Source organism: Hesperophylax consimilis, chromosome 4, assembly GCF_061612785.1.
Source record: "Hesperophylax consimilis isolate HC1 chromosome 4, BYU_Hcon_1.0, whole genome shotgun sequence".
NCBI lineage: Eukaryota > Metazoa > Arthropoda > Insecta > Trichoptera > Limnephilidae > Hesperophylax > Hesperophylax consimilis.
In genome coordinates this window covers 16073822-16084031 of record NC_142839.1, presented here as the reverse complement: position 1 = coordinate 16084031, position 10210 = coordinate 16073822, and the positions used below count along the sequence as shown (strand labels likewise).

At 33.0% G+C, this 10210-nt stretch overlaps 2 non-coding genes across 2 annotated transcripts; both read left to right on the top strand.

The window, feature by feature from the left end:
• Positions 1 to 4826: 4826 nt before the first annotated feature.
• Positions 4827 to 4945, top strand: LOC149424296 (5S ribosomal RNA). The gene has a single exon (XR_016302163.1). It is a non-coding gene; the product is annotated as a 5S ribosomal RNA (ribosomal RNA).
• A 322-nt stretch (positions 4946 to 5267) lies between these two features.
• Positions 5268 to 5386, top strand: LOC149424295 (5S ribosomal RNA). Its single transcript, XR_016302139.1, has one exon. It is a non-coding gene; the product is annotated as a 5S ribosomal RNA (ribosomal RNA).
• Positions 5387 to 10210: the final 4824 nt, after the last annotated feature.

Sequence of the window (10210 nt, the reverse complement as noted above, 5' to 3'; positions counted from 1 at the left end):
TATTATAACATCAATTGCAAACGCAAAGACGTCCAAGTACCATCCTTGAAGTAATTCCTAATTACAACCTCTATCAAGGCTTCCCTCTGCTACTTTTACAAAATGATACGCCATAAAACCATTGAAATACCTTCCCATTGAGAAATATGCCACGGTCATAACTACAATACCTACACACGTTCACTAGGGGTGGGTTTATTTTCGTTTATATTTTCTTTTTTACCTGAAGGTACGGCTGACCAAAATTCTTCACATAATATTAATTTATCTCTATTGAGTCGCCTGGTCGATTAAACGCTTCCATTGTCGCCCGAAAGAATTTTATTTCCATAATAATACGTTATGGGGGGTCTAAATATAGGTATTCCTGCGGTCTGTTTTGACATATTATCAGCCACAGAGGAAAGGTCACCCTCAGTGCTGTCCGTTAGGGGATGTTTTAGTATTGCGAAGATTGAATCTTGTACAAGATGATCCAGATAAGGACAAGTAATAATGTAGAGATCGCGAGGGAGAGACGCGGAGCGAGTCTGATGTCCAGTTTAATTATCTGACATTATCTGCTTCTCTGTGGAACAACATTGGCTAGAATTACAATTACAAGTATTGTCGTCTTTGACCAGACTACTGATCTGGGCTACGAAGAGAGTACGAGAAATTCAATCCTACACAGTTGAACTACACAGTTCATGAAGTCTTAATCCTTAATTTAAGATGCGGGATAATGATGCTGGCGACTCCGAAGCAAGCAACAGAACAAACAGACTGCAAATCTACTTAGGAGTCTTGAATGTATATGGGTAGTTTCTTGCAATTAATACTTAATCTTTTTTTATATATAACAGTAATTTAACCTAACATGACTATCCATTCAAAGCCGGAACAACATTTTCTGTTTGAATTTTCAAATTTTCTTTTTCATTTAATACGACAAGATTTTTAAATATTGCTACTTATTTGTAAATGCTAGTAATAAAAGGGCTGTATAATGTTATTTTTTAAAAGCAATTATAAATTATAATTTCTTGTAATCCATGGCATCCCTGTATAAAAATTTTAATTTCTTTAATCCAGAAGGTTGGTTTTGTTTGCATTTTTAAATTTCAATTTAGATTTTTCTGATTAACTAGAGCTTCAAAAATGTTTGTTCTGAAATTCTGCCCGTTCACTTTTTTTCACTTTCGAAGGTTGAACCTTTAGAAATTAACGAAAATGTTCATCGTTACTTAGAAATTTACCAAAACGTAATATATTTGAGAGCAATTGAAGCCACAAAGCTTCAAATTAATAATCTATAAGAACCTTTTAATTAATTGAGAAAAAAATTAACGAGTGTTTTCCCAGAAAAAAAGGAATATGAAAATCTTGTAACCGCGGCTTAATTGCAGAATCCATTTTGTAAGATTCGATGGCTTGGAGTTAAAATAGTGTATCTCCAATTTTGTTAAGTACTAATAATTACTAAAGATTCTTACGCCTGCACTTCTTGGATTCAAATATTGCATCTCCTTAACCGACTGTCCTAAAATAAAAACATATTCAAATATATTGCAGTGTTGTTATGAGAACAGATTTATGCTGAATGAAATTCCATGCCAAAATAGTGTATTTACATGAGATACAGATACTTTAATATGGAACTAAAAACTTATTTGTATATCACAAAGTATTTTTCTGCGTTTGCAATCGTTCAATTTCAGTTGTCTCAGTATTATGATTTATGGAAATAGAATATTTCAACTCTGAGTCATCGATATATAATTTTAGTGTGGCTGTTGGTAAGGCACGGATATCTAAACATGTATTTAGACTTTCTATAAAATACACATGACAACCTCCGTGGTATAGTGGTAAGCCTCTTGACACGTAACCTAAAATTTCATGTGAGCCAAACAATATATTTCTTATTTCTAGAAAATTTTGTCTAACCCTTACATTTTATCCTAAAAGTATTAACAGTAGTGATTTTTCCAATATGTTTTTTATTTAACCGTGATGAAGGTTCAGGGTGAACCGAAACCGGTTGCTTTTATATATTGAAAAAATATATATATATACAATAAAGTGGTGTCAAAAACAAAGTTATTATATTATAATAGTTATTTAACTTTTTCAAGCAACTCTGTTAAAAAATTAATTAAATTATTTTTCATGAATTATTATGCTTAGTCGTCAAGCAAGGCGGTTATCAAAATTTTTAAAAAGGAAAATATTGAAAAATTTACTTGGAGTTGATTGCCAATTTGATGATAATGTCAGATGGGACAAGGGTTACTTGGCCTCAATTAGTAAATGTAATAAAATTATCAAAATAATCGTCTTAACCTACAAATTAATACTCTCTCCGGAGACATTTCAAATCGAGAGAACATTTAATCACATCTCTATAATGCTAATCAGACCTCGCGACTCAAGCTGCTGAACCCACACCAAGAATAGCGAAAAGGAATTTAATATTTTTGAGAAGAAAGTGTTGGTAAGTGTCTTCTGGTCTAGTATATCTGGTGGTCGTGGTGTAACTTGTCTATCTTCCAAATTCTCACAGAGCCATCAGTAGGGAAACGGCTGCGCGGTCCTTTTCATACCAAACTTCATTTTGGATTTTAGGACAAAATATCCAACCCAACCTGGGTAAGCCACGTAAAGAAAGGTAGAAGATAGATGACCACTAAAAATATATCTGTATGACAAGTCTTCAAGACTAAATAGTATTGGGAGCTGAGAGACCTTAAGTATACATAGGTGACTTGGTGGTGTGGAGGCGAACACAAGAGCCTGACCTCTGCAAGGACGGTAATCATAGATAAAATTAAAAACAAATAGAGATATGCATGAAAGCATGCCGGTTGTCGCCTTACTACTGGCACGGCGCACAGTGGGCTGAAAATCGCCTTTCATAGACATAGAGACTTGAATTTTCAAGGGTATTTTTTTGGCTAGAAATGGATTCTGCTGATCATTACTATGCTATAAAATGTCGTACGAAGCAATTGCGTGTACAAATGAAGGAATTATAATTTTTTTAAGAAATATTTGTATGGCGCTGACATTAAAAATTTTATAGCATAGTAATGATCAGCAGAATCCATTTCTAGCCAAAAAAATACCCTTGAAAATTCAAGTCTCTATGTCTATGAAAGGCGATTTTCAGCCCACTGTGCGGCGGAGCCAATGAAAGTTAAGCGTATGGTCTTAGCGATTTTCATATTGGCTACACTTTTCAAATGTTAGAGGGAGCGCGCTTATATTAAAAAAGGATAATAATTAGCCGAAAGTGGTGAAAATATTAAAAAAAAACATGACTCGTTTTAAATAGATCAAAAATCTCACGACAGATGCTTTAGTTGTATTTAAAGATACACTGTGAATTTTTTCATGCCTATAACATATTAAATAATAGAAAAAAACGTGTTCTTAATAATTTTTGGACCTTACTGTGCGATTTTTTTCAATTGAAGAAATTTACCGGTATAACAAATGTACAGATATTATCTTAAAAAATCACTTTTTTTTAGTTAACAAGAAACTTGTTATATCGGTAGAAATTGGGTATGCTTTGGCTTAATGGCTCATCTGCCTTGTTTTTTATCTCTAGCTGTAACACTTTGTCAGAGCAATTTCGTATCTTTTCGTTCTTTGTATTCTTACACCTTAAACCTAGTTAGACTATTATTTGTTCCAAATATATTTTGAAAGAACTCAAAAAATGTTTTCTTATAAATATTGTCCATATGAACCTGAATGAACTCTTCCAATTTCTCTAAGAAAGAAGCTTTGAACTAAAAAACTTTTTCCCTTCAAAAAAGGACAATTTTGTATCTGAAATAGCGAACAGAAAGGATATTATTAAAGATTTAAACTCAAAGTTCATAAAACATTTGTATTGTCCTTTTTTTATGTGAAGTTGTAACATATTTAATGCTAATCAAAACAACTTTCTTTAGACTGTATTCCTCGCAGAGGCAGGCAGAGATAGTAGAACACAACATATTTTACAGAACCAAAATAACTTTCTTTCGAGTCTGTTCCTCGCAGAGGCAGGCAGAGATGGTAGAACACAACAGGCTGGACAGAACCAAAATAACAACCATTTATCATTTTCTAGTTATTTTTTTATCATACCCAAACTAGGCAAATGCCCGTATTATGGCGGTAACATCATCATCATCATCACTTTTGGCTCTACAACCCCTGGTGGGTCTTGGCCTCCTCAAGAGTCTTCCTCCACTCATCTCGGTCCCGCGCCAGCTCTCTCCAGTTTCGAAGCTCCAAGGCAGACAAATCTTTGAGGACGTTGTCGCTCCATCTTAACCTTGGCCTTCCCAGGCTCCTTCTCCCTATCGGTCTTGAGCTCAGCAGGGACTTTGGTTCTTGATGCTCGGTCATTCTCTCCACATGACCTAGCCACCGAAGCCTTCCCAGTTTTATGAATTTTGTGACGTTTAGCTCCTTAAAAAAAAATGGGTGTGTCAAGCCTACGCAAGACAGAAGTGAAACTTCTAGTATTCTTCTCTCTCTCTCTTTTCATTTCATTCTCTCTTTTTTTCTGTCTATTGACATATTTATAAGTAGCATGTGATAAAAAAAATTAAAAGTTATAAAAAAAGAAAAAAAAAATTAGTTAAAGCGGGGATCGAACCTCGGTTCTTCACGACCACAGTCGTGCGCTCTGCCTGTAGACAGCGAAGATGAGTTAGGAGAGTGAGTTAAACTAGGTATATAATATTTACACCTTGCTAATGTTTTCAGTATTATTAGGGCTTTTTTATACTAATTTTCATATATTTATTGGCAGGTAGAGTAGAAATTAATATTGTTTAGCGTTTGCCAACGACCATACCATGTTGAACACACCGGTTCTCGTCCGATCACCGAAGTTAAGCAACATTGGGCGCGGTCAGTACTTGGATGGGTGACCGCTTGGGAACACCGCGTGCCGTTGGCCTATTTTTTATTTTAATTTCATGTTTTTTTTATTTTTTTATCATTACTATAATTAATAATATCATAAAATTCTTTAACTTTTCAAGTATGCTACAGGCCTAAAATATTACTTAGTGGATTGATATTATGGTCAACCATTGAAAAAAAAAATTCCTACAAACTTATTAATGTAATTACGATCTTTTTCAAGCGCGTATGTAATGATTATTTTTATCAACCTCGCACACACCTTGCTAATTTTTTCAATATTATTAGGGCTTTTTTATACTAATTTTCATATATTTATTGGCAGGTAGAATAGAAATTAATATTGTTTAACTTTTGCCAACGACCATACCATTTTGAACACACCGGTTCTCGTCCGATCACCGAAGTTAAGCAACATTGGGCGCGGTCAGTACTTGGATGGGTGACCGCTTGGGAACACCGCGTGCCGTTGGCCCATTTTTTATTTTAATTTTATGTTTTTTTTCATTTTTTTATCGTTAACATCATAAAAAATTTTATATCATTCTTTAACTTTTCAATTATGCTACAGGCCTAAAATATTACTTAGTGGATTGATATTATGGTCAACCATTAAAAAAAAAAAATTCCTTAAAAACAAAAAAATAATATTCCATGGCCGAGAATCGAACTCGGATCAACTGCTTCGAAAGCAACTATGCTGACCATTACACCACCAACGCCAGTTGTCGAGATGAGCTAAGAAGCATTTATATTTTACTTCAAAACTTTTACTACATCAAATGAACTTTAATCGGTCCCGCATTTTCGTTTCGGTCATGAGTTGGTTTTACTCCTCGAAATTGCATGACGCGCGTAAAGAAGTTTCACTTCAACAGAGTATAGAGCTCATTGTTAAAACGTCTGCGCCAAAATCCATTTTCTAGAACCGGTCCGAAGATGCGCCTCAAAATTTTCCTTTCAAAAACGTCCAGTGCTCGCTCATTCTTCTTAGTTAGAACCCACGTCTCGACTGCGTACGTAAGCACTGGTCTAATTAGTGTTTTGTACACTAATACCTTGGTGGTTCTGGAAAGCAGTCTGGATTTTATCTGTTTTTGTAGGCGGAAATAGCAGCGGTTTGCATTCATGATGCGCTTCTGGATCTGCTCTGTAGTGTTGTTATTGTTTGTTATCAGGGAGCCCAGGTATGTGAATCTTGGTACCGTTTCAAAATTTTGGCTTCCACATACGAGAGATGGGGTTTGTTGGGTACATCCTACGGCCATGTATTTGGTCTTTTGCTGGTTTACTACAAGACCCATATTTTTGGCAGAACTTTCAAGATTTATGAAGGCGTCTTGTAAATCATCGGGATTTTTCGCAATTATGTCGATATCATCAGCGTAAGCCAATAGTTGCACAGAGTGGCGGTAACATAAATAAGAAAATTTTAAAAGAAAATATAAAAACTTATAAAAGAAAATATAAAAACAATAATAAAATGTTGTACATATATCGTTATACAAATGGTAATAAAAATCAAAAATAGTAAATAAATAAACGATAATAGGGATAAAGTCGGAATGAATTCACTTAATAGTCTTTCTTCAGTGAGACAATAATTTCTTTCAGGAAGCTTTCCGAATTCGTTCTGCCACTTTCTATGAGCCATACGGAAATTGGCTTTTGAAAAGGTCCTGTTTTAACCTTACTGCATTGCTCGTTGAACCCATTATACACCTTAGAACCCAGGAATACATGAAAACGTTGTCCAAACGATGTGTTCATTTTTGGTACTATCATCCTTTGTTCTGATCTTAGTCTTGTTGTTTAACTATGATTTACAAGACTATGAAGCTTGGGATTGTTCGTATAGTACATTATGAGTGCATATATATAAATCTGTCTTACGTTTAATAATTTTGTTTCCTTAAATAAAGGTTTCGATGGATACATATAAGGTTTTTTATCCATCACTCTTATTACAGCTTTTTGTGCGTTGGCCAACGGATCTAGTATAGTTTTGGCTGCACCGCCCCAGCTTAGTATGCCATACCTGATAATTGAATGGCACAAAGCATAGTAAACAATTTTAATGGTTTTCTTATAAATAAAGTTGCGTATATCTTTCAAGAAAAAAATTAGTTTGCGTATTTGTTTGGCCGTGTTTTCAATGTGCGCTCTCCAGGTCAAAGATTCATCAATTAAAATACCTATTTATTTGACTAATTCCACCTTTTCAATGTCTTGGCATGCGCATGCGCATGGGGTACACGTGTCATTTAAATGGACTTTTATATTTATGTCACTGTAAGGTTTTCCTCTTTTGTTCATAGAAAAAAACATTGTATTTGTTTTTTTGGCATTTAATGTCAAGAGGTTGCATTCTAGCCATTTTATACTTTTACTAGACCTGTTTCAGATTTTGATTTTATCTCCTTCCATGTCTCTCCTTTGAAAAGTTAAACTGTATCATCGGCAAATTATATAATTTTACCATTATTTAGCTCAAGAAAAAGTATTGGTCTAAGGGTACTGCCCTGGGGTACTCCAAATAAAAAAATTTCCGTGTTACTTAATTCTCCATCGTTCTTTACCAAATAAATAAATTCTTATTATTATTATTATTTACCAATTGAGTTCTTTCCGAGAGGTAGTCATCAAACCATGCGAGTGGGATGCCTCTCACACCCATCATTTCTAATTACCTTAATAGAATTTTTTGTGAAATTGAGTCAAACGCTTTCTGTAAATCTGGAAAGATTCCCACGCATTTTATACCTGCATCTAAATTCTTCGCCAGATATTCTGTCATATCTGTTATCGTTTTTTCAGTAGGTTTTTTCTGTTGGAAACCAAATTGTTGTGGTGAGATTAATTTGTGCTTACTAAAAAATGTATTTATCTTACTTTGACGAGCTTTTCCAGAATTCTAGATAGAATACTTAATAGAGAGATCGGCCTGTAATTACTAGGAGAAGACGGATCTCGTCCTTTAAATATAGGACAAACAATTGCTTTTTTGAGGCAACTTGAGAATATTCCAGTTTGCATGCTCAGATTACAAATGAATGTTAGAGATGTTATTATACCTTCTCTGCATTTTTTTGGCATTTGTAGTTTTTCTATCTATTCCAGGTGCTGAGTTGGGTTTCAGTTCAGAGATGATCCTATCAATTTCTTCTTTGTTTGTTGGTAGAAGGAAAAGAGAATTTTGTTGGCTTCTTCCTGCTATGTAGTTCAAATTCAGCTGTCTTTCTGTTGTTTTCATCTTATTTAAGGGCGTATCGGCAATTGTCTGTCCTATTGTATTTTTAAGAGTGTTAAGTCTATTTATATCAGGGTCGGCGTTATTTGTTGAGATTTGCTCGGTCTTGATTTGCGAGATATCTGTGATTTTATTCGGGGCTATGTTAGCAATTTCTTTAATTACGTTTCAAATTTTCTTTGGGTTTTGTGAGTTATTTTCTATTTTCCTTTTGTAATATTCCTCTTTTACACAGTGAATAGTTTCTTTGCACATATTTCTATATCGCAGATAATTAATTTTCATTGTCTCGTCTTGTGGATGTGTTTTATATTGCATGTGCATCTCATCTCGTTTCTTAATACATTTTATTAAGCTTGTGTTAATCCATGGTTGTAATGCTTTGTTTGTTATTTTTTTGTTTTTGTTTTATGGTTCCATATTTTTTTATTCTATTTTGAAGAGTTTGAACAAAAATTTCCATTGCAAGATTTGCGTCTGATGATTTCAATATTGATGTCCAGTTGTTTCAACATGTCTTCATTATTTTTTTTTTAAATATTAGGATAGTTTCGATATTTTTTATTTTATTTTCTCTGACAATTTTCGTCTCTAAGGCCAGTATTACGGGGAAATGATCTGTGATACCTGTAATGCAGATAATTTGAATGTGATTTATTTCTTATATTTTTACACTTCTTACATTTTTAGTACGTTATAATTATTTTCATAATCTTTTACATTTCCACAAAACTTATCCGCAATTTCTTTCACGATAAAGATTCGCCTTCAAAGGAAGTTTTCATTAATTTTCTCTCGATTTGTCAAGTTGATAAGAAAATCAAATTATCTTCAGAAGAGAGAAGTTGTAGGTACCGATTTTAGAAATTAAGCATTGGAATTGATGAGATTTAAAGCATCCAATAATAGAAACGGCAAAACGTATTGATTTTCAAATTGCCGGAAATAGGAAACGGGATGCCAAGTTTTACATCGGGTACTTCCTTATTTCCATCCCTCTGGAAAATTTTCCCATCCTATCATGTTTATTTGCAGACAGTATTCTTAGAAATATTTACATGTACAGCACACATTTGATTCGGAAATGTTTATACCGCGAATAAATATCACGTATTATCTTTTGTACGAACTTCATCGTGTATTCAAATATTCGTTTGGGAATATTAGGGTTAAAATAAATAATATATTAAAAACAAAAATAAAAATATAATTTAATTTTTAATTTATTTTAATGGCTTTAAACCCACTGAGACATAACGCTTCGAATACGGAGGCCGTCAAATTTAAAAAAATATATTTTCACAAATTTTTGTTACAAAATCGATTTTTTATTTCTTTTAATAACATAATAGTTATTAAACTTTACAAAACAGAAGAAATAGAAAAAAATAAGTTTATGAGAATTGTAGGAATAAATTTGATATTAATAAATTTATTTAATACGTACCACGTACCAGGTACAGAGTTCGTTCTAAATTTGTGAACAGTGTGTTCTATTTAAAAATTGATTCCTTATTTTAACTCCTGTTTCATATAATTATTGTATGTTTTATATTTGTAAAATGATAAGCATTTATTAGTAGCACTAAAATACATCTCATACATCTAATTATGTTTGTAAAATGATAAGCATTTATTAGTAGTACTGAAATACATATCATACATCTAATTATGTTTTTAAAATGATAAGCCTTTATTAGAAGTACTGAAATACACATCATACATCTAATTATGTTTGTAAAAGCCTTATTAATGTTCAATTAATAAAAAATTGGGAAATAATAAAAAAAGTATTAACATAAAATAATAGTTTTCGAATACGATGCAAGTATAATCAACACATTTCGAAAAGTTACATTTTTTCCAAACACCGTTTGTAGTAAAAAATGTGCCTGAGAACCATTGCGCTTTCTTAAACTTACAATTAATATCAAATTGTAATGCAAGTAATAGAAACGATTGATGTATGTGATTTTTGTATTGGTTTTATACATGACACTGCAATCAGAATTCCTAGGTGCATTCCAATTACATTGCATCGGAATAGTA